The sequence below is a fragment of the Pistacia vera genome, unplaced genomic scaffold (assembly GCF_008641045.1).
Source record: "Pistacia vera cultivar Batoury unplaced genomic scaffold, PisVer_v2 Contig31, whole genome shotgun sequence".
Classification (NCBI taxonomy): domain Eukaryota; kingdom Viridiplantae; phylum Streptophyta; class Magnoliopsida; order Sapindales; family Anacardiaceae; genus Pistacia; species Pistacia vera.
In genome coordinates, this window is record NW_022196124.1 from 992,893 (window position 1) to 998,892 (window position 6,000).

Here is a 6,000-nt window from a genome sequence, read left to right on the forward strand (position 1 = left end):
AAAAATTAAAACTACAGAAATTTTGGGGATGTAACTGTCATAATTGAAAACAGTTAGGGGTGAAACTGTAAAAACTAAAACCTAGAGAGAGAAAAAACGCATACCCACGGGTCTACCCGTTCCCGCATAGGGAAGGGTACGGGTCCAATAGTTTGGACCCGTATTCTTCGACCCATATTGGACCCATACCCGTGAAGACCCGACCCGTACCCGGCCCACCCATCCGTTTTGCCAGGTCTACCTAAAGGTACAAAAAAAGACAGAGTGTATCCATTGCAAAGCCAAGCTGTCTATTAATGCCACCAAAAACACCACCTAGTTTAATAGACATTTGAAATAGTGTTCAAAGATAATAGCTTCCATGAGGCAACAACACATTATTTTTCCCATTGTCGGTTCTGATGTTGGAACTTCTGTTTTGCCTGCTTTAAGTGGAAAGTTAGACATGATGAAGAAGAGTGAAAAAATCGCCCATTGGGTGCTTATGCATGAGCATCCATTTTGAGTTGTGAAGGAAGAGGGCTTGAACAATATAATGAAGTATGAGATTCCTGAATGGAGTTCGGTTTCCCGCCATACTTGCAAAAATGATTGTATGAAAGTATATGAGAGTGAGAAAGTGAAGTTGAAGACGTTGTTGAAGAATGTGACCAAGATTAGTTTGATTATGGATTTGTGAAATTCCAACAATCAGAAGATGGAGTATATGGTGCTCATTGAGCATTGGATAAATGGTACTTGGAGGATGAATAGACGTGTTCTCAACTTTGTGCATTTACCTCCTCCTCGTACCAGTGTTGCAATTGTTGACTCTATTTCCAAGTGCCTTATGGAATAGGGGATTGCAAATAAGTTGTACACTATCTTAGTGGATAACACTTTAAGTAATGACGTTGCAATCAGTATTTCTGAGTGAAAATTTTGAAGTTATGGGGAATTTGATTTGTGGAAGTAAATTGTTTCATGTTAGATGTTGTGCTCATATCTTGAACCTCATTGTTCAAGATGGACTTTATCAGATTAGGCATATCATCGACGATGTCCATGAGAGCGTCTTATACATTAATGCTTTAGAGAGTAGGATTAGGGTTTTTACTGAGATTGTGCAACAACTTAAATTGTCATTTCAGAAGCTTATTCTGCATTGTAAAACAAGATGGAATTCGATGTATGAAATGTTGGCAACGACAATTAAGTTTAAAAAAGTATTTCCCAGGTTGAAAGAAAAGGATTCAAGTTATTATTACTGTCCACAGGACGAGGATTGGGAGAAAGTGGAGAAAGTGTGTGACATTTTAAAGGTTTTTAGTGGTACAACCAATCTCATTAGTGGGAGTGATTATCCGACATCTAATTTTTTTTTAAAGGAGGTATGTTTAGTGAAAATGATGTTGGATAGTAAGAGTGAAGACGAAGATGAGTTCATTAGAAACATGGTGAAGAAGATGAATCAAAAGTTCAATAAATATTGGGGGGAATGTAATGTGTTGATGTCTATGGTTGCTGTATTGGATACTCGATTGAAAATGAGGGTAATTCAGTGGGCCTTCTCCAAGATGTATTCTGAGTTAGAAGCTCGTGCAAATACTATAACTGTTCGGGATGCATTGTATGAGCTATATGGAGAGTATGTTGAAGCTAATAAAGCTTCTGCTATTTCTCGTGGGCCTCCAGTAGTGGGGTATGGAGTTGGAGCCGTTGGTGAGGAGGCAATAGCTCCGGGAGCCACGAGTTGAGATATTTTAGCAGTTTTTTGGATGTGGTGGAAACTGTTGAGCCAAGTAAGTCTGAGCTAGACTGTTGAGAAGGGTGTCATAAGTGCGTGGGGGATCATGAGGCATTTGATGCTTTACAATGGTGGAAGACAAATTCAACCAAGCACCCTATATTGTCTATGATGACTCGTGAGATACTAGCCATCTGATCATTAGGGTTGCTTCAAAATCTGCATTCAGTGTTGGGAGTATGGTTATTGACAGTTATCGAGCATCTTTGTCTCCGAACACGGTGGAAATGCTCTTATGTGGATGTGATTGGTGTCGATCTTTGAACGAAGTAAAGAAAGGGTGCAAAGTAAGTTCCATTGATTATATTTTTAGTGTAATTCAATATTTACAGTTACTTTATATTAATGTAAACTTAATTTTTATTACTTATTTCATTTCAAAAAGAGCAAGACCACTTGGAGATTCTTCATATCCCGTCAATTGACGGGAATCATTAGATTGTTTGATTCTCCCACATGTCATTGGTTGTGGCAGCAAGATTGTGCAGGTTTGATTTAATTGATTTTTTGTTTGGGTTTACATATTCATCTTTATGTACTTATGTCCTTAAGTGATTATTTATTTATTTATTTTATTTTTTTGCAGGAGTAGGGCAAGAATGGTTTTGGGATGTAGCTGCCCAACATACAACCATTTTTTTGATGAAACATTATATTTTGATGTTATGGGATTAAATTTGTATATAGTCCCCTTTTTGTTCTGATGAAAGATGAATTAAGTAAAGTGAACCAAATAAAAACTTTAGTTCACTTCACTTAATTTGTTGAAACAGATTGACTATGGTATTTTGTAAATAGTATGATGAAATGATCACATGTGGAGATTCAGTTGTTTGCCAAATACATGCAGGTTTACTTGTGTTTGTCAAATATTTTGTGCCTTTGTGGCATTAAAATGGAATATACTATACATGCATGTCCCCAACATTTTTTTTATGTTTAATTTATAAAGAGATTTAGTTGTTGTTTTAATGTATAGGATAGAAAATTGATTGAATGCCATGAAAAAACTAGGTCTGGTCCGAAAAAAAAAATTGGATGTTTTAGTACCGGCTCGCGAGCTAAGCTCGATTGCCCTATATCCCTTAACGAGTTCGAGCCGAGCCAACAATCTGTGGCTCGGCTCGGCTTGGCTCAGCTTGAATTTGTTTAACACTTCCCCCCTTACAAGCCGAGCTCGTTTAGCAAAATACTCGGCTCGTTAACAGCCCTAGTGTATATATATATGCTGGAGCGGTGTGGAAAAGGCAAATTAGGCAATTACAGCACATGGAGGGAGCAAATTAGCGACATACAAGGTAGTTTAAACTTTAAAGCCAATTGATACAAATAACAAGTGAAGTTAAACTTTTCATGAACTCATTTTAATTTATGCTTAGGGGTGAGCACAGGTAGTAGGTAGAATCGAAACTTGCGGGTAGAATCGGAATCTACCCAGAACCGACACTGTGCGGGTAGGTTCCAGTTCCATTTTTTTGGAACCGACACTGTACGATTCTGGTTCTGGTTCCTACATGCGGAGGAACCGAAACCGGAACCTGGAAAACAGAACCTACAGCGGGTACTCGGCTTGGAACCTATGCTGAAATAAAATATCTGTGAAGAATGGGGGGTCTATTATAAGTTTACATATAAAAAAATTAAAATGAAAAAAGTTAAATTTTTACAATAACCTAATTAAATAAATATACAATTATACTTATTACATATAAACTACTCCATATACAAAAATTTAATATATTAATATTAAAGTTTTGATTAATTAAATGTATAATTAGAATTAGGACCAATTAAAAGTGTTTTAATATTATTAAAAGAATTATTTTTGAATAAAATAGTATATTTGATTGAATAATAATATAATAGTTAGTTATTTACTTTAATTATCAAGTTCTAAGTACGTATATATGTAGGAAATTAGTAATTAATTAATTATATATGATAAATTGATAAACGTTAATACATTACTAGTTAAATGATTACTTAATCAATTATAACATTACATTATAGTTAAATGATTACTTAATTAATTATAGCATTCCATAATAAACATTAGTACAATACTTAATTAAATTATTAGAAATTTAATTAATTATAATATTACATTAAAGATTTATAGTATGATTACTTAATTCATTATAACATTATAACATTACATTATAGTATGATCACATAATTAATTATAACATTACATAATTAAATAATTACTTAATTAATTATGACATTATGTTATAAACATTAATAATTTACTCCATTAACAAAATATTTAATTAAATGATTAAAAATTTAATTAATTATAACATAAATTTAATTAACTATAACATTACATTGATTACTTAATTAATTATAACATTACGTTATAAACAAATGATTACTTAATTAATTATAACATTTCGTTATAAACATTAGTACAATACTAAATTAAATGATTAGAAATTTAATTAATTAAAACTTTACATTATAATTTAATAATTACTTAATTAATTATGAAATTACATTATATTACAATCACTTAATTAATTATAACATTACATAGTTAAATGATTACTTAATTAATTATAAATTTATAACATTACATTATAAACATTAGTAATTTACTATATCACTACATTACTTAATTAAATAGTTAAAAATTTAATTAATTATAACATTACATTATAGATTTATAGTATGATTATTTAATTAATTATTAAACATTAGTACAATACTTAATTAAATGATTAGAAATCTAATTAATTATAATATTAAATTATAGATTTATATTATGATTGTTTAATTAATTGTTTGTGTTTTGGATTTGATTGAGGAATTTTATGTGAATTGTGATGAATTGATTGAATTCAAGTGTTGCCTATAAATTAGAGGATTTATGAGTCACATTTGACACAAATGAATGAGTAAACAAAATTTGTTAGGGGTGAATTTGTAAACTTTTAAGGTATTTTTGTCATTTTTTAAACTAATAAGGGGGTAATTGATTTTTTATAAGGTGCCCGGGAAAGGAACCGGAACCTGCATTTTAGGTTTTGGTTCCTTGAATTTAAGAACCTACACTGTGTGATTCCGAATTTTCGATTCTAGTTTCTTTTTTTGGGAACCTATACTGTGCAGTTCCAGTTCCCCCGAAAAATACAGGGTACCCGAAACTGCTCACCCTTATAGTCAAAGTAGGTTTAATTAATATGTAAACCACATCTAACTTTGAATCCTCAAAATTAATTATCTTATAATAGATGCCTCATAGAGCTCCATTGTATCCACTATCCATTATCGTCAAGTGACATTTGGGTGAGGAGGGGTGCTCAGTCATGGTTTTCAATACTCAAGGGGTCTTGTGAATATTAAATTAAACCTCAGGGGAGGTTGGGTTGTCGCCCTTTTGGTCAAATATCTTTGATTTCATCAATTTATTTCTCTTTACGATGAGATTTTCTAATCCTGCAACAACCTCGAGAAAAGCCGACTGAATTAACATAAAGGAGAGGATTGGGAAGATTTTATTGCAAGTCAAACTTGTATGACTTAATATGCAATCCAAGCTGTTGGTCAATGCGATATTTTACGTGCTTTCTTAAATCTTGGACATTTGGGATTTGATGAGCAGGGTTCAGCTACCACACTGGCTAAGTGGTGGGTAGGAAGGGCCGCTCAGAGGTTGTTTTCCGGATAATCCAATCCTTATAATTCAATGCCATAAATTTTCTGATAGTGGAATATACATAGGCATTGGCTTGTCTTAGTTTCTGTGACTGTCTACAAACCAAATTACAAGATTGAGGACAAGATTAAACAAGAGAATCACTAAAAAAAAGTGCCCAATTGGATACGAAGTCTGCTTGATGAGCATCTAGTTCAGAAACTAACTAGATAAGGATTATTTGGTACGCATATTAATGGAGAATATCAGAGACTGATGAGAAACTAATTCATATGAACCAACTGTCCCAACTCTAATAAAAGCATCTGCATTTGATTAGAGCTCCTAATCTCTGCCTGTTTCATGTCGTTAAACTTTTCTAAATGGAACCAAGAGAGAGTCTTGAGGAGAGGAGAGTTTTCCCCGAAACCAAACACAAAAGTGACCAAAAGAAATTACTTGTAAGTTCCACAATACATACTTAATTTTAAGATTATTTCTCAAGAAAGTCAAAACAACATTATTTCTCTTGAGCACACAACTAATTTACTTCCATCACTAGTTCTAGCCTCTCCAA